Source organism: Oncorhynchus kisutch, unplaced genomic scaffold (genome assembly GCF_002021735.2).
Source record: "Oncorhynchus kisutch isolate 150728-3 unplaced genomic scaffold, Okis_V2 scaffold2960, whole genome shotgun sequence".
In the NCBI taxonomy this organism is placed as follows: Eukaryota; Metazoa; Chordata; class Actinopteri; order Salmoniformes; family Salmonidae; genus Oncorhynchus; species Oncorhynchus kisutch.
This window is the reverse complement of record NW_022264905.1, coordinates 1-19,386: the sequence shown is the minus strand read 5'-3', so window position 1 is coordinate 19,386 and position 19,386 is coordinate 1. Positions and strand designations below refer to the sequence as shown.

Below are 19,386 nucleotides of genomic sequence, written 5' to 3'. Positions count from 1 at the left end.
GAGCCCACCTGCCTGACCACTCTGCCGTCCTGACTCTGAGCCCACCTGCCTGACAACTCTGCCTGTCCTGTTCTAACTTTGCCTGAACCCTGCTGTCTGCATTTGGGTCTTACCTTGGTCCTAATAACACTGACCATCACACCTTAACTGATATTATTGCCTGTCCCCAGATGGACAGTTAGGCTACAGTAAAGTACATTTACAGGTGATCACATCATTGTCCTGCTTTGAGGACACATTTTTACTGTCTGCTTCCAGTTGCATGTTAATTTACTAACCCTGCAAATTATAATGTATCTACACAATTTCGAAAACATACCTGTGCTCCAGAACAGGATCATCAATATCACTGCAGTATCATATCTGTCTCTAACTGGGGCTTCCACTGAGCGAAACACGTCTACTGTCATGAAGAGAGGACTGAAGAGTGAGAAATACTGCTAGGCTAGTATGATTTCTAACTCATTACTTCCTTACTTCAATTATGTGGCAAACTGTAAGCAAATCAGATCAGTTAAACCCTCCTTCCTAAAGGAAACACTGGCATCAGAAAAACTCCACAGGAAACTGCTGACAGAGCAGCAGTTACACATAGTGTCCTATAATATCTGACCTAATTGTCAGTGACTGACTTGGGAAAGTCCCCTCTAACTTTCTGTGTTGTAGAAGCTAGAGGTCTGTTACCCAAGTCAACTCACAGGTGTAGTGGTACATTAGACATGCTATACTGTTTTTTTTACTTAGAGAATTGTCTGTTGTTAAATGCTCGTTTTTTTCCACTGATACAACTTGTCTTGTGTGACTTAGTGGTTAAGTCTGGGCGTACAGCAAAGAGCTGTTTGGGTGTGACCACAGTGTGTGACACATCCTGTTTTTCACAATCTTGCAGGACTCCACGTGTGGGAAATCTGTTAGAAATCATCAAATGACATCACATCAACTCACAAGTATCACAGTAGGATAGAAATTAACACTTGGTAGACTATATAACTTAAACATGTAGTGACATTAACACTTGGTAGACTATATAACTTCTACATCCATGGTGGTGACATTAACACTTGGTAGAACTATATAACTTAAACATTCATGGTGGTGACATTAACACTTGGTAGACTATATAACTTCTACATTCATGGTGGTGACATTAACACTTGGTAGACTATACAACTTAACATTCATGGTGGTGATGTCGGGGCAGATTCCTTGTTCTTTGTCAATCATTTGCTAATTGGTGAAATCAGCAATCAGACAATATCTTTAAGTAAATAAATCATTCATTTATTAACATGGTTGCAGACAGAAGTTGACAACGGGAACACAGCATGTATGTTTCAGAGTAAGTTCTGCAACCCACCTCAGGGCACAGCTGATTATATACATGTGGTCACTACCTGGTGGTATAATCACCTACGTCAATGTGTGTGTGTATCAATAAGCTGAGGTTACCTTATAAAGTAACCTGGTACAGTAGCTTCTCTGAATTCATTAGCATTGACCTCTGTCACACAATATCAAACATGTCAAAACCAGACAGTGGTTACTTCTCTTTATCTAGTTTCAGTCTGACTCAGACCCATCCTGCAAGCCCACTCTCACAACAGCCAGGGCCTAACCACAAAGACTAATATAGACTCAGACCCAGCCTGCAACCCACACTCTCACAACAGCCAGGGCCTAACCACAAAGACTAATATAGACTCAGACCCAGCCTGCAAGCCCACTCTCACATCAGCCAGGGCTTAACCACAAAGACTAATATAGACTCAGACCCAGCCTGTAAGCCCACTCTCACAACAGCCAGGGCCTAACCACAAAGACTAATATAGACTCAGACCCAGCCTGCAAGCCCACTCTCACAACAGCCAGGGCCTAACCACAAAGACTAATATAGACTCAGACCCAGCCTGCAAGCCCACTCTCACAACAGCCAGGGCCTAACCACAAGACTAATATAGACTCAGACCCAGCCTGCAAGCCCACTCTCACAACAGCCAGGGCCTAACCACAAAGACTAATATAGACTCAGACCCAGCCTGCAAGCCCACTCTCACAAACAGCCAGGGCCTAACCACAAAGACTAATATAGACTCAGACCCAGCCTGCAAGCCCACTCTCACATCAGCCAGGGCCTAACCACAAAGACTAATATAGACTCAGACCCAGCCTGCAAGCACACTCTCACATCAGCCAGGGCCTAACCACAAAGACTAATATAGACTCAGACCCAGCCTGCAAGCACACTCTCACATCAGCCAGGGCCTAACCACAAAGACTAATATAGACTCAGACCCAGCCTGCAAGCCCACTCTCACATCAGCCAGGGCCTAACCACAAAAACTAATATAGACTCAGACCCAGCCTGCAAGCCCACTCTCACATCAGCCAGGGCTTAACCACAAAGACTAATATAGACTCAGACCCAGCCTGCAAGCACACTCTCACAACAGCCAGGGCCTAACCACAAAGACTAATATAGATGCTTGTACAACGTATAGTGGCAGAGTTTTAGACACATAGAAACAGTATCTATTATAAGGCCTGTAGCAAAACAGATGAATCTTCAAGTCCCCTTAATCACTAATGGGGAGGGTCTTTGGGACCCACCCTCTACAATGACATTAACACTTGGTAGAATATATAACTTAAACATATTGGTTGTTCCTGTTGGGTAGCAACTTCACCAGCTTCTTGTTGTTGTTGTTCTGAAGCATCTTGTGTGATGTTGGTCTTGAGGGGAGAAGGGGAGAGAAGATGGATTCTATTCATATGCTGTCCAGCTTCTGAAGAACGTATGGTGCTAGAATGGAGAGGAGATCAGTAAACGACAGAACGTATGGTGCTAGAATGGAGAGGAGATCAGTAAACAACAGAACGTATGGTGCTAGAATGGAGAGGAGATCAGTAAACAACAGAACGTATGGTGCTAGAATGGAGAGGAGATCAGTAAACAACAGAACGTATGGTGCTAGAAATGGAGAGGAGATCAGTAAACAACAGAACGTATGGTGCTAGAATGGAGAGGAGATCAGTAAACAACAGAATGTATGGTGCTAGAATGGAGAGGAGATCAGTAAACAACAGAACGTATGGTGCTAGAATGGAGAGGAGATCAGTAAACAACAGAATGTATGGTGCTAGAATGGAGAGGAGATCAGTAAACAACAGAACGTATGGTGCTAGAATGGAGAGGAGATCAGTAAACAACAGAACGTATGGTGCTAGAATGGAGAGGAGATCAGTAAACGACAGAACGTATGGTGCTAGAATGGAGAGGAGATCAGTAAACAACAGAATGTATGGTGCTAGAATGGAGAGGAGATCAGTAAACAACAGAACGTATGGTGCTAGAATGGAGAGATCAGTAAACAACAGAACGTATGGTGTTAGAATGGAGAGGAGATCAGTAAACGACAGAACGTATGGTGCTAGAATGGAGAGGAGATCAGTAAACAACAGAACGTATGGTGCTAGAATGGAGAGGAGATCAGTAAACAACAGAACGTATGGTGCTAGAATGGAGAGGAGATCAGTAAACAACAGAACGTATGGTGCTAGAATGGAGAGGAGATCAGTAAACAACAGAACATATGGTGCTAGAATGGAGAGGAGATCAGTAAACAACAGAACGTATGGTGCTAGAATGGAGAGGAGATCAGTAAACAACAGAACGTATGGTGCTAGAGTGGAGAGGAGATCAGTAAACAACAGAACGCATGGTGCTAGAATGGAGAGGAGATCAGTAAACAACAGAACGTATGGTGCTAGAATGGAGAGGAGATCAGTAAACAACAGAACGTATGGTGCTAGAATGGAGAGGAGATCAGTAAACAACAGAATGTATGGTGCTAGAATGGAGAGGAGATCAGTAAATAACACAATGTATGGTGCTAGAATGGAGAGGAGGTCAATAAACAATATATTTAGATTCTCTTCACAACTAGACAGTTACAGTACATTTGACCTTAAAGTAAAATCCTAATTGTATATGTACTTACCTATATAGACACACTTCCCAGGTTTGACAGAAAAAAACTTGCCACAAAGACTATTTTCCTGACTGTCTCTACTGATGGCCTCTAACAGCAGAATAAAATAAGTGGGATTTTTAAACAGCACTGAAACAGAGTAGGTTGCTAGTTGACGATGTGTTGTAAATTGTTTCAATGCTGCCGTCTACAGATCTTCTAATGTATTGTAACACCACATGTACCAATACAGTAGAATAGACAGGGACACTGTGTAATGATACAATGACCCTCCATCCAATGTTCTGCTGCTGTTGTGCAACATTGTGACGCCACTGACATGTTTACAGGTTGCCATGCCGACGAAAGAGAAGGTGTTTTCATTCTGTAACAAGGCCTTCACTTCAGTCTGGATGGCTGCTTGACTGCAGACAGGTTACACAGTATCAGTGGAGGTGTTAGGCTCTTTCTGCTCTCCTCCCAACTACTAATGGAATTGTCCTGCCAATGCAACGTATGAAAATGTATCCAGTCACTACTGTAAGTCTCTCTGGATAAGAGCGTCTGCTAAATGACTCACATGTTCAATGTAATGTTCAGTTTGACAATATCAATGGAATAGACCAAAGCAGAGCCATGTATTTAGATATGAACAGATATCTCGATGGAGGATAATGTCAGTATTTAGCTACGTTATTCGCTGTTTTGCTCACCAAAGGTGGAACAAAGTGAAACTGTTGATGTCAAAGCCTCAGTTCCGGGAGAGTAGTGGGTGAAACCATTCACCTCAGGAAAAGGGGTGATATGAATAACGTTTCCTTTCATTATGTGTTACTGAATTCATTAAAATATTTGCTGCCATTGTAGTAATGTTGGTAATACGAGAGGTCTTCGGACTTACCATTTTTGTTTAATTTTCTTTGAAAGAACAACTAGTGTGTTTTGAGTGCTTCTCCCCTATTTGGGAAGTTGGTCTGCCCGCTCCTCAGTCTGACAGATATTCTGAGAGCAGGTTCGAGTCCTCTTCCTCTGGACATAAACACTGTTTCAAACTGTATAACACAATAGTGGTTTTGGAAAACTGGTTCATATATCCTAAAGGCAATAGCGAATGTGGCTCTGTAGATATTTATTTAGCCGTTCATGAATTGAAGACCTATTTCAGCCAGTTAACCAAGTTGTTGCTGTCTTAGCTAGCCGTGTTAATGACGAGCTAACGAGCACCGTTGGTCTCTGCACTACAATGTCACGCTAGTTATTACCAGCAGGTAATTTACTAGCAGGGGACTTATTGAAATATTAAGTGAATGTTTATTTTCTTACTACCTTAAAAGGTTTATATAAAAGGGTTGTACTTGTGCTCTGTATTTATGGATTAATATCACTTCACTTTGAGGGTTTGTATCAATAACGTTACTGTTGTTCCTATTAACAGATATCTTGTGTCCTACCTAACCATGTATCACTACTGTTGTTCCTCTCTATCAGATATCTTGTGTCCTACCTAACCATGTATCACTACTGTTGTTCCTATCTAACAGATATCTTGTGTCCTACCTAACCATGTGTCACTACTGTTGTTCCTATCTAACAGATATCTTGTGTCCTACCTAACCATGTATCACTACTGTTGCTCCTCTCTAACAGATATCTTGTGTCCTATCTGTCAATGTCTGTCATCACTGTTTGATATCTTTTACTGCAGATAAAAACTGAGTCAACCTGAAGTGTGGGTGTCTGTGTGCCTTTCTTCTGGGGGGCGATGTGAAGTTGGTTCCACCAGGTGTCTGTACTATATAAACACTGCTAATACAACAATAGTGCTAGGTGTCTACTACATAAACACTGCTAATACAACAATAGTGCCAGGTGTCTGTACTACAGGTTCACACTCAAATTAAAATCTACATTTCTTAGATTCTTCCCAAAACTCAAACGTGGTCTCCTGATGTGGTTTAATACTGTTATATACTGTTATATGTTATGTTTTTCTGTAAAAAAAAAGTTTGACTTTGAGAACAAAAACCTGAAATAAAATGAGATAAATTCTGAAACCTGTTTCTTCGTCAGTTTCTCTGTTTCAATAATAGTAATACTATTATCCTACTGAACAGTACAGCTTGGGTTGGTCTACTATTATCCTACTGAACAGTACAGCTTGGGTTGGTCTACTATTATCCTACTGAACAGTACAGTTTGGGTTGGTATACTATTATCCTACTGAACAGTACAGCTTGGGTTGGTCTACTATTATCCTACTGAACAGAACAGCTTGGGTTGGTCTACTATTATCCTACTGAGCAGTACAGCTTGGGTTGGTCTACTATTATCCTACTGAACAGTACAGCTTGGGTTGGTCTACTATTATCCTACTGAACAGTACAGCTTGGGTTGGTCTACTATTATCCTACTGAACAGTACAGCTTGGGTTGGTCTACTATTATCCTACTGAACAGTACAGCTTGGGTTGGTCTACTATTATCCTACTGAACAGTACAGCTTGGGTTGGTCTACTATTATCCTACTGAACAGTACAGCTTGGGTTGGTCTACTATTATCCTACTGAACAGTACAGTTTGGGTTGGTCTACTATTATCCTACTGAACAGTACAGCTTGGGTTGGTCTACTATTATCCTACTGAACAGAACAGCTTGGGTTGGTCTACTATTATCCTACTGAACAGTACAGCTTGGGTTGGTCTACTATTATCCTATTGAACAGAACAGCTTGGGTTGGTCTACTATTATCCTACTGAGCAGTACAGCTTGGGTTGGTCTACTATTATCCTACTGAACAGTACAGCTTGGGTTGGTCTACTATTATCCTACTGAACAGTACAGCTTGGGTTGGTCTACTATTATCCTACTGAACAGTACAGCTTGGGTTGGTCTACTATTATCCTACTGAACAGTACAGCTTGGGTTGGTCTACTATTATCCTACTGAACAGTACAGCTTGGGTTGGTCTACTATTATCCTACTGAACAGTACAGCTTGGGTTGGTCTACTATTATCCTACTGAACAGTACAGTTTGGGTTGGTCTACTATTATCCTACTGAACAGTACAGCTTGGGTTGGTCTACTATTATCCTACTGAACAGAACAGCTTGGGTTTGTCTACTATTATCCAACTGAACAGTACAGCTTGGGTTGGTCTACTATTATCCTACTGAACAGTACAGCATGGGTTGGTCTACTATTATCCTACTGAACAGTACAGCTTGGGTTGGTCTACTATTATCCTACTAAACAGTACAGCTTGGGTTGGTCTGCTATTATCCAACTGAACAGTACAGCTTGGGTTGATCTACTATTATCCTACTGAACAGTACAGCTTGGGTTGGTCTACTATTATCCTACTGAACAGTACAGCTTGGGTTGGTCTACTATTATCCTACTAAACAGTACAGCTTGGGTTGGTCTGCTATTATCCAACTGAACAGTACAGCTTGGGTTGATCTACTATTATCCTACTGAACAGTACAGCTTGGGTTGGTCTACTATTATCCTACTGAACAGTACAGCTTGGGTTGGTCTACTATTATCCTACTGAACAGTACAGCTTGGGTTGGTCTACTATTATCCTACTGAACAGTACAGCTTGGGTTGGTCTACTATTATCCTACTAAACAGTACAGCTTGGGTTGGTCTACTATTATCCTACTGAACAGTACAGCTTGGGTTGGTCTACTATTATCCTACTGAACAGTACAGCTTGGGTTGGTCTACTATTATCCTACTAAACAGTACAGCTTGGGTTGGTCTGCTATTATCCAACTGAACAGTACAGCTTGGGTTGATCTACTATTATCCTACTGAACAGTACAGCTTGGGTTGGTCTACTATTATCCAACTGAACAGTACAGCTTGGGTTGGTCTACTATTATCCTACTGAACAGTACAGCTTGGGTTGGTCTACTATTATCCTACTGAACAGAACAGCTTGGGTTGGTCTACTATTATCCAACTGAACAGTACAGCTTGGGTTGGTCTACTATTATCCTACTGAATAGTACAGCTTGGGTTGGTCTACTATTATCCTACTGAACAGTACAGCTTGGGTTGGTCTACTATTATCCTACTAAACAGTACAGCTTGGGTTGGTCTGCTATTATCCAACTGAACAGTACAGCTTGGGTTGATCTACTATTATCCTACTGAACAGTACAACTTGGGTTGGTCTACTATTATCCTACTGAACAGTACAGCTTGGGTTGGTCTACTATTATCCTACTGAACAGAACAGCTTGGGTTGGTCTACTATTATCCTACTGAACAACACAGCTTGGGTTGGTCTACTATTATCCTACTAAACAGTACAGCTTGGGTTGGTCTGCTATTATCCAACTGAACAGTACAGCTTGGGTTGATCTACTATTATCCTACTGAACAGTACAGCTTGGGTTGGCCTACTATTATCCTACTGAACAGTACAGCTTGGGTTGGTCTACTATTATCCTACTGAACAGTACAGCTTGGGTTGGTCTACTATTATCCTACTGAACAGTACAGCTTGGGTAGGTCTGACTGTGAAATACCAATATGGGATGTATAATTTTAGGTCATTCAGAGTGTATCACTGTTTCCCATATAATTTTTCACACAGGGCGTCTTTCCTTCCCTGGGCCGTTTGGAAAATGTTTTACTAAATTAGAGTTCTGAATACCAACTTCTCCAGGCACCACTACACCACTGACCTACACAACAGCTTTCAACATACCAGTATTTAGTTTGGAAACATTGGAATCTTTCAACATACCAGTATTTAGTTTGGAAACATTGAAATCTTTCAACATACCAGTATTTAGTTTGGAAACTTTAAAAACAAATGCTGGTATAAATAATACAATATTAAAATATGTCAAATTATCCATTTATTTGTTTCAAAAGTGGTGCAATGCTGTGAAAAACAGTTGTATTGAATTACAGTGCAATAATAATAGATATTCTCAAAATTGTGCTCGTCTTTGCAGGGGGACTCTTATTTAGAAGAAAATAATCTAATGTTGTGCTGCCAGCATATTATCCTGCTGCCAGCAGAACAGTAATATAAGAGTTCAACCTCAAATAGTTGTACGTGTGCAGCGAGGTACAACTGCAGAGATCTCTATAGTGAGGTAGATCACTAAGAGGTTCTGTCCATCAGGGGGCGACAAACGCCAGTTCATATTCCAGAATAGAGCACCACAGAATTAATAGGCTCCCTTTTGACAAGGGTCAAAGGTTGGCGCAGAGGCATAGCAGTGCTAGCTGTGCCACCAGAGATTCTGGATTATTATATATATATATATATATTCCAGAGTAGAGCAGAATTATAGGCTCCCTTTGCCAAGTGGTCAGTTTGGAAATCCTCCGGCCTGGGCCAGGGGTGCGTCCCAAAAGTATTTACTGCTTCCTGAAGTGTGCACTCATTCACTACTCCCCATAAAGTGTAAAAACATTGGATTGGTGAAGGTGAAGGTTATAGCATGAGTTTCCATACTAATCAATTCCTGTCAAATCCTGTCAATTCCTGTCAAATCCTGTCAATTCCTGTCAAATCCTGTCAATTCCTGTCAAATCCTGTCAATTCCTGTCAAATCCTGTCAATGAAGGGAGGTGAACAAGCACACACTTTGGGAGGAAGGAGAGATTATTGGGGCAGAGACCAGGTATGTAGATGTTTCCCCAGCCAGGTACCACTACAACACATACCAGTCAATCAATATATCATCACTTTGGGAGGAAGGAGAGATTATTGGGGCAGAGACCAGGTATGTAGATGTTTCCCCAGCCAGGTACCACTACAACACATACCAGTCAATCAATATATCATCACTTTGGGAGGAAAGAGAGATTATTGGGGCAGAGACCAGGTATGTAGATGTTTCCCCAGCCAGGTACCACTACAACACATACCAGTCAATCAATATATCATCACTTTGGGAGGAAGGAGAGATTATTGGGGCAGAGACCAGGTATGTAGATGTTTCCCCAGCCAGGTACCACTACAACACATACCAGTCAATCAATATATCATCACTTTGGGAGGAAGGAGAGATTATTGGGGCAGAGACCAGGTATGTAGATGTTTCCCCAGCCAGGTACCACTACAACACATACCAGTCAGTCAATATATCATCACTTTGGGAGGAAGGAGAGATTATTGGGGCAGAGACCAGGTATGTAGATGTTTCCCCAGCCAGGTACCACTACAACACATACCAGTCAATCAATATATCATCACTTTGGGAGGAAGGAGAGATTATTGGGGCAGAGACCAGGTATGTAGATGTTTCCCCAGCCAGGTACCACTACAACACATACCAGTCAATCAATATATCATCACTTTGGGAGGAAGGAGAGATTATTGGGGCAGAGACCAGGTATGTAGATGTTTCCCCAGCCAGGTACCACTACAACACATACCAGTCAATCAATATATCATCACTTTGGGAGGAAGGAGAGATTATTGGGGCAGAGACCAGGTATGTAGATGTTTCCCCAGCCAGGTACCACTACAACACATACCAGTCAATCAATATATCATCACTTTGGGAGGAAGGAGAGATTATTGGGGCAGAGACCAGGTATGTAGATGTTTCCCCAGCCAGGTACCACTACAACACATACCAGTCAATCAATATATCATCAAATATTTTATGATGAGACAATTTGACTTCAGGTGTTTCAGTGGTGGTCTGGAACAAAATCCTGCAAAACCTGTATCTCTCCAGGGTTGGTGGGTGACTGTATCTCTCCAGGGTTGGTGGGTGACTGTATCTCTCCAGGGTTGGTGGGTGACTGTATCTCTCCAGGGTTGGTGGGTGACTGTATCTCTCCAGGGTTGGTGGGTGACTGTATCTCTCCAGGGTTGGTGGGTGACTGTATCTCTCCAGGGTTGGTGGGTGACTGTATCTCTCCAGGGTTGGTGGGTGACTGTATCTCTCCAGGGTTGGTGGGTGACTGTATCTCTCCAGGGTTGGTCAGTGACTGTAACTCTCCAAGACTTCTGGACCCTGACCAGAGATGGAGTAGTGGGCTCTGCACACACACACACACACACACACACACGGACAACAATACATCATAGTCTATGGAGGATAAATAACTACACACCAGGACAACAATACATCATAGTCTATGTGGAGGATAAATAACTACACACCAGGACAACAATACATCATAGTCTATGGAGGATAAATAACTACACACCAGGACAACAATACATCATAGTCTATGTGGAGGATAAATACCTACACACCAGGACAACAATACATCATAGTCTATGGAGGATAAATACCTACACACCAGGACAACAATACATCATAGTCTATAGTCTATAAATAACTACATTGATGTCTTCTCTTCTCTCTTTCTGTTTGTATGTAGTTTCTCTGTTTGAATTAGCAGGTGTTATTATTAGCCCCTCATCTGTGTGTGAGAGACAATAAGACAGACAGAAAGAGAGAGACAGAAATACAGACAATAATAGAGACACAGAGAGAGAGAGAGAGAGAGACAGACAGAGAGAGACATACAAAGAGTCCCCTAAACAAGCTGGAGCTGGTGCTCTGTTCACAAACAGACCCCACAGAGCCCCAGGACAGCAAACATATTAGACCCAACCAATCATGAGAAAAAAAGATAATTACTTGACACATTGGAAAGAATTATAAAAAAAAGAGCAAACAAGAATTTAGCCCTAAACAGAGAGAACACAGTGGCAGAATACCTGACCACTATGACTGACCCTAAACAGAGAGAACACAGTGGCAGAATACCTGACCACTATGACTGACCCTAAACAGAGAGTACACAGTGGCAGAATACCTGACCACTGTGACTGACCCTAACAGAGAGAACACAGTGGCAGAATACCTGACCACTATGACTGACCCTAAACAGAGAGAACACAGTGGCAGAATACCTGACCACTATGACTGACCCTAAACAGAGAGTACACAGTGGCAGAATACCTGACCACTATGACTGACCCTAAACAGAGAGAACACAGTGGCAGAATACCTGACCACTATGACTGACCCTAAACAGAGAGAACACAGTGGCAGAATACCTGACCACTATGACTGACCCTAAACAGAGAGAACACAGTGGCAGAATACCTGACCACTATGACTGACCCTAAACAGAGAGTACACAGTGGCAGAATACCTGACCACTATGACTGACCCTAAACAGAGAGAACACAGTGGCAGAATACCTGACCACTGTGACTGACCCTAAACAGAGAGAACACAGTGGCAGAATACCTGACCACTATGACTGACCCACACTTATGGAAAGCTTTGACTATGAACAGACTCAGTGAGCATAGCCTTGCTATTGAGAAAGGCCACCGTAGGCAGACCTCAAATCAAATTGTATTAGTTACGAGCCCCTAACCAACAAACTGTTAAAATAATATGGATAAGAATAAGAAATGAAAGTAACAAGTAATTAAAGAGTAAAACGTAATTAAAGAGCAACAGTAATATAACAATAGCAGTACTATATACAGGTCAGTACCTGGCTCTCCAGAGAAGACAGGCTATGTGCACACAGCCCACAAAATGAGGTGGAAACTGAGATGCACTTCCTAACCTCCTGCCAAATGTATGACCAGTTCATTCATACTGTATGTTGTAGTCTGTCCAAGAGGGGAATCACACAGACTGATCTCAGTTAATTCATACTGTATGTTGTAGTCTGTCTAATAATTAAATCACACAAGACTGACAGCCTGTAATTTTATTAAAAGCATTCAGTTGATTACATGGCAGTTTAGAGAGCAACATCACAACAATAATCTACTTCATAATCAATATAACATTTATAATCAATAACATCATTATCTCTATACTACTAACAACATAACACTAATCTACTTCATAATCAATATCATAACGTTTATAATCAATAACATCATGAGGTAAACAACAACAAACCCCTTTATTAAAAAATGTTTCAAAATACAAAGAATGAACAGATGATTATAATAATACCTGGACTAATAATGGAAACACTTCAAGATAAAGAATCTAAGAGACACTAAATAAGATGAAGAATCTAAGAGACACTAAATAAGATAAAGAATCTAAGAGACACTAAATAAGATAAAGAATCTAAGAGACACTAAATAAGATAAAGAATCTAAGAGACACTAAATAAGATAAAGAATCTAAGAGACACTAAATAAGATAAAGAATCTAAGAGACACTAAATAAGATAAAGAATCTAAGAGACACTAAATAAGATAAAGAATCTAAGAGACACTAAATAAGATAAAGAATCTAAGAGACACTAAATAAGATAAAGAATCTAAGAGACACTAAATAAGATAAAGACAAAATCAATATATTCTGGAACAAAAAACAGACGTAATTGAGCTACTCTCTTAAAATAATAAAAACCCCATGTTACCCAAAACCCCATGTTACCAAAACCCCATGTTACCCAAACCCCATGTTACCCAAAACCCCATGTTACCAAAACCCCATGTTACCCAAACCCCATGTTACCCAAAACCCCATGTTACCCAAACCCCATGTTACCCAAACCCCATGTTACCCAAAACCCCATGTTACCCAAACCCCATGTTACCCAAACCCCATGTTACCCAAAACCCCATGTTACCCAAACCCCATGTTACCCAAAACCCCATGTTACCCAAAAACCCCATGTTACCCAACACCCCATGTTACCAAAACCCCATGTTACCCAACACCCCATGTTACCCAACACCCCATGTTACCCAAAACCCCATGTTACCCAAACCCCATGTTACCCAAAACCCCATGTTACCCAAACCCCATGTTACCCAAAACCCCATGTTACCCAAACCCCATGTTACCCAAAACCCCATGTTACCCAAAAACCCCATGTTACCCAAAAACCCCATGTTACCCAACACCCCATGTTACCAAAACCCCATGTTACCCAAAAACCCCATGTTACCCAACACCCCAACACCCCATGTTACCCAAAACCCCATGTTACCCAAACCCCATGTTACCCAAAACCCCATGTTACCCAAACCCCATGTTACCCAAAACCCCATGTTACCCAAACCCCATGTTACCCAAAACCCCATGTTTCCCTGGTCGTAAAAACCAAACTAAATGAATAATGGTGGTTGCAGTAACTCCTTTTAGATTTCTTCCAAGGTTCTAGAAAGATAAAATAATTCTGAACTTGTTATTACAATTAAAACCACTTCAGGTTTGTCACCACATTTTAAACACCAGTCCACTGCTGACTATCAATTTAAAACACAAAACTGACCTAAGATCAGCATGTAGGGTCAGCTTCATTCTACTCCTACTCCGTCCCCTGGGCTGCTCTCTCCTCTCCCGGTCCAGCTTCAGCTCTGGAGCTCAGAGAGACCATCTCCATGGCATTGACATAAAGATCCATGCTGCTCACCCTGTTCACTCTCTTCTGCCTCCTGGTGGGCTAGGGAGACACAGCACCAACAGTCAGACATTTACTCTCTAGTGTCTCCATTCTCTCCTTCCCTCTCCCTCTCCCTCTAGTTTAAATTACTTGTAACGTCTGAGTAAATGTCTTTACCTTGTAGTACAGGTAGGAGGTGGTGATTGTTGTCAGTAGGATCAGCAGCACTACAACGTGTCTGATGATGAAGGCTGGCAGAGGAGAGGCTGCAAACAGAAACACCTTTGATGAGGGGACTGATCATCATCACATAGATCTCTGGGAAATCTGTCAATGACAAAGTTATAAGTCTGGTTATTGTTCAGTTACCTGTGATGGTGAGGGAGAGGAGCTCACTCTCAGAGGAGAAGTTATGAGAGAAAACATAATTGTCATAAACACATCTGTAGTTCCCTTGGTGGGAGTCATCTGCAGCAGGGAAGAGGAAGGCAGCAGAGTGATTGACAGCTGGCTGGGTCTGGGTTCTGTTGGAGCCAGTGAACTTGAGGAGGAAGGAGCCTCCTGGGTACTGTGGCTGAGTGGAGCAGGTGATGGTGAAGTTGTAGCCCCTGAACATCTCAGGCCCCTGGTGGCCCCTGAAGACCCCTCCCATTGGGTCAGTCAGGTAGATATCAGACTGGACCAGGAGATCTGTAACAATAAAAGTGAACAAGACAAACCTCTTCAACTAGTTTCCTATAGATATGACAATAACATCAGCATGTAACAGTGCCAGCCACCCTCCCTCACAGGGCAACATGAGTAGTGGGCCTACAGTCACTGAGACAACATATGTTGATATCAGGCTGAAGCAGGACATCTGGAACAAGAGGAGAGAAAAAGAAAACGTAGCTCCTCAACTACTGTCCTCATTTAGATGTGACAATAACATGACATGTGACAGTGGTAGTGAGTAGAGACGTTCACTGAGATAACACTCAAATACAAAAGCATTCTGGGATATTTAAGTTGTATTTTATTCCTACTTGACTGAGTGATCTATTTAGTAAAGCAGACTGACAAGTTAAACAGTCATCATGAGAGGTGCAGAGGAAGTTGTATGAATGAAGGAAATCAGTTGAATGTAATTATAATATGTTGTTATTACCTGAGCAGATCACTGTGAGTCCAGGAAGGAGATCATACGTTCTTCTACACTCCCTCAGTGAAGACTCAGGCCCCATAACATGAAGCTCCATTCCCTCTAGTGGTGTTTCCAGGTGGTACTGAAACAGTGGAGCCACAACCCAGCTGTCTACACACTACTGCAGCTACATCCCCCTGGTTCCAGTCAGCAGTTCCCACAGTCCTCCACTCTCCCTGGTCGTACCACTCCACTCCACCAGCACAGCGACTGCCTCCTCCCACCAGCCTCACATCATCAGGCTCTGAGAAAAGAAAAGAGAGAGACAGTAATCTTACTATTTTCTCACTAAAACACACCTATATTCTCTCTCATATTCTTCACTCCAGGTGAGAAACAATGTTGATTGAGTGACAAACTGTTTCTTACCTGAGCAGGTGAGTCCAACAGCATTACCAGGTAGGCAGGTGTTGTTCTCTCTGTCTGAGATGTCACAGTCCAGGAGAAGGGACTCTTTGCCTTTACACTGGAACTCTTTATCCCAGGTCTGACCCTCACCTTCTCCATAGAGCCCCCCCTGTAGAGCTGCAGGAGCCCCACAGCCAACATCCCTACAGACTACCTCTGCATCCTGCTGGTCAAAGTCAGCTTCACACACTGAGGCCCAGGACTGATTGGACTTCACCTCCACTCTCCCAGAGCAGAGACCAGCTCCATCCACAAGCCGCACAGACTCTGGAGAAAAATAGTTGGTTGAACATTCAATCAGTTTTGTTGATGACACTGTCAAGGACTCAACACAAATATGTTGGATAAAAGATTGTAGTTTGCTATGTTTGATACTGTAAGAGGTAGAAATGGGTTCTTAGTCACTCAGGATCGGGTTGGGAATAATGCAGGCAGGTGACAGGAATAAGTTCACTTCACTTTATAGAAAATAAACAGCTGGACATCCATCAGGCAGCTTCACTTCAGTACCATCTGATCTACAAGGTCTGATACTGTATGTCAGGGTCAGGATGGGCCAAGAGTAGAACAGGTTACTGGTTATGATGACATCACTGGTGAGAACTCAGTGATAAAAATATATTTGATCTTTCCTATCTCTCCCTCTTCCTCTCCTCCTCCCTCATTCTCTCTTTGTGATAGTGGTAGTGAGTAGAGACGTTCACTGAGGTAACACTCAAATACAAAGCATTCTGGGATATTTAAGTTGTATTTGATTCCTACTTGACTGAGTGATCTATTTAGTAAAGCAGACTGACAAGTTAAACAGTCATCATGAGAGGTGCAGAGGAAGTTGTATGAATGAAGGAAATCAGTTGAATATAATTATAATATGTTGATATTTCCTGAGCAGATCACTGTGAGTCCAGGAAGGAGATATAATACATGGACTAAAGTATGTGGAACTCAGCAGTGAGTTTTACAACAGAGGATTATTTTTACGCTCTACGTGGTTCAGCACTCGGCGGTCCTTTCTGTGAGCTCGTGTTGTCTACCACTTCACGGCTGAGCCGTTGTTGCTCCGAGATGTTCCACATTGAAATTCACTGACATCTTCAGTAAGGACATTTTACTGCTGATGTTTGTCTATGGAGATTGCATGGCCATGTGCTCAATTTGATACACCTGTCAGGTGTGGCTGAACTAGCCGAACCAGCTAATGTCCACATACTATTGGCCATATAGTGTATCTTGTAATTACCTGAGCAGATCACTGTGAGTCCAGGACGGAGTTCATTCGTTCTTCTACACTCCCTCAGTGAAGGCTCAGACCCAGAACAGGAAACTCCAAACCCTCTAGTGGTGTTTCCAGGAAGTACTGAAACAGTCGAGCCACAACCCAGCTGTCTACACACTACTGCAGCTATAGACATCACGTCAGAGAAAGCTCCCACAGTCCTCCACTCTCCCTGGTCGTACCACTCCACTCCACCAGCACAGCGACTGCCTCCTCCCACCAGCCTCACATCATCAGGCTCTGAGAAAAGAAAAGAGAGAGACAGTAATCTTACTATTTTCTCACTAAAACACACCTATATTGTCTCTCATATTCTTCACTCCAGTAGAGAAACAATGTTGATTGAGTGACAAACTGTTTCTTACCTGAGCAGGTGAGTCCAACAGCATTACCAGGTAGGCAGGTGTTGTTTCTCTGTCTGAGGTGTCACAGTCCAGGAGAAGGGACTCTTTGCCTTTACACTGGAACTCTTTATCCCAGGTCTGACCCTCTCCTTCTCCATAGAGCCCCCCCTGTAGAGCTGCAGGAGCCCCACAGCCAACATCCCTACAGACTACCTCTGCATCCTGCCGGTCAAAGTCAGCTTCACACACTGAGGCCCAGGACTGATTGGACTTCACCTCCACTCTCCCAGAGCAGAGACCAGCTCCATCCACAAGCCGCACAGACTCTGGAGAAAAAGAGTTGGTTGAACATTCAATCAGTTTTGTTGATGACACTGTCAAGGACTAAACACAAATATGTTGGATAAAAGATAGTAGTTTGCTATGTTTGATACTGTAAGAGGTAGAAATGGGTTCTTAGTCACTCAGGATCAGGTTGGGAATAATGCAGGCAGGAGACAGGAATAAGTTCACTTCACTTTATAGAAAATAAACAGCTGGACATCCATCAGGCAGCTTCACTTCAGTAACATCTGAACTACAATGATCTGCCCATGAACATCTCCCATAAACCAATATGACAAACACAAATATAATGTTTAAATACATCTGACATCTCTCCCTCTATTTAAATGAAATAAAAACACATAAAACATGATACATGGTAATATTGTATAATGTATAAATAAATCTCTCAATATGACCAGTCTCTTACCTGAACAGGTCACATGATGATAATATCCACCATCACAGAAACCAGGTTCTCCTATGATGCCACACTGTCTAATAGAAGACTCATCTCCACTACATCTCAATAGTCTGACTCCTCCTCTTCCATCTTCAATCAGAGGTCCTCTAGATTCAGCTACAGGATTCCCACAATCCAGCTCTCTACACACAACCTTAACCTCTCTCATCATGTCCCACCAACTAAAACATAGACCCAACCACTCTCCTCTGTAGAAGACTTCCACTGTCCCAGAACAGGAAGTGGTCCCATTCACCAGTCTGACTGAGAGTTCAGCTGTAAACAGCAGAGAGGGAAAACACAGTGGTGAGGACAGATGATGACAGTGATTCTGTTATTCTAACAGCAGTGATGCTTTGTGGTTGACAAGTATTAGTAGTTCCATAAAACACTACTTGTTATTGGGGTTTAGAATGGTTTGTATGGACACATGAATTTCTCCATGTGGGATAATAAAGTTGACTAATATTGAACTGCTATAATCACTGTAGATTTATACTCTACCTACCTGGTGGACTGACGCTTTGAGCCTGGAGATCTGAGGAGAAAGAGAGAGACAGAGAGATAGAGAGAGACAGAGGAGAGAGAGAGAAAGAGAGAGACAGAGAGAGAGAGAGAAACAGAGGAGAAAGAGAGGAGTCAGAGGAAAAGCGAGACAGAGGTTAAATGAACATCAACATGACCTTTCATGATGTGATGGGGAAGACAGGCTTATCGTTGGTATGGTGCAACAACACCCATGTGTACATACACTATATATACAAATGTATGTGGACACCCCTTCAAATTAGTGGACTCTATTTCAGCCACACCCCTTCCTGACAGATGTACAAAATCAAACACTCAGCCATGCAATCTCCATAGACAAACATTGGCAGTAGAAAGGCCTTAATAATGAGCTCTGTGACTTTCCCATCCCTTCTCCCCCTCTCTTCTCTTCTTCTTCCCCTCTCATCTCCTCTTCTCTTCTCTCCTCTCCTCTCATCTCATCTCCTCCCCCCTCTCCTCTCCTCTTCTCTTCTCCCCTCCTCTCTCCCTCCTCTCC

The 19,386-nt window shown here is 42.4% G+C and overlaps 2 long non-coding RNA genes across 2 annotated transcripts; both read right to left on the bottom strand.

The window, feature by feature from the left end:
* Positions 1 to 14,353: 14,353 nt before the first annotated feature.
* LOC116371185 (uncharacterized) lies at positions 14,354 to 14,765 on the bottom strand. The gene is made up of 3 exons (XR_004208870.1): positions 14,713 to 14,765; positions 14,521 to 14,609; positions 14,354 to 14,403 (listed from the first exon to the last, which is right to left on the bottom strand). It is a non-coding gene; the product is annotated as an uncharacterized LOC116371185 (long non-coding RNA).
* Positions 14,766 to 17,833: 3,068 nt separating this feature from the next.
* On the bottom strand, positions 17,834 to 18,898 carry LOC116371186 (uncharacterized). Its single transcript, XR_004208871.1, has 3 exons — positions 18,850 to 18,898; positions 18,309 to 18,617; positions 17,834 to 17,880 (listed from the first exon to the last, which is right to left on the bottom strand). It is a non-coding gene; the product is annotated as an uncharacterized LOC116371186 (long non-coding RNA).
* Positions 18,899 to 19,386: the final 488 nt, after the last annotated feature.